At 43.4% G+C, this 341-nt stretch overlaps 1 long non-coding RNA gene across 2 annotated transcripts in view; it reads right to left on the reverse strand.

Moving 5' to 3' along the window:
• The window catches only part of LOC107704680 (uncharacterized), a 17,502-nt gene that overhangs the window by 9,652 nt on the left and 7,509 nt on the right, over nucleotides 1–341 (reverse strand). The window lies entirely within an intron of this gene.

Here is a 341-nt window from a genome sequence, read left to right on the forward strand (position 1 = left end):
ACCTCGCTTTTCAGACCGATGAGCTTTGTAAAAATCGACGCGTTTCAGAAAGGCAGGGCATAGAGGAGAAACAATAATGTACAGTATGTGGAACATAATGTTTTTTGAACCTTAAAGGCAGAGTAAGTGATTTTTCCAAAACACTTTAGAAAACTGATTCGGGCCGAATCGCAAAACAAACTTGTAGCCAATCAGCAATAAGGGGCATGTCTACTCGTGATGTGGAGGAGAGTGCGTTCAGTGCATGGGACGGACATTAGCCGAGCCAGCGACAGAAAGATAGAGATGGCGGATAAAAAACAAAAGAGGAAAACGTCTGCGGAACGATAAGGCAAGAAGTA

The sequence above is a fragment of the Sinocyclocheilus anshuiensis genome, unplaced genomic scaffold, assembly GCF_001515605.1.
Source record: "Sinocyclocheilus anshuiensis isolate Anshui unplaced genomic scaffold, SAMN03320099.WGS_v1.1 scaffold3255, whole genome shotgun sequence".
In the NCBI taxonomy this organism is placed as follows: Eukaryota; Metazoa; Chordata; class Actinopteri; order Cypriniformes; family Cyprinidae; genus Sinocyclocheilus; species Sinocyclocheilus anshuiensis.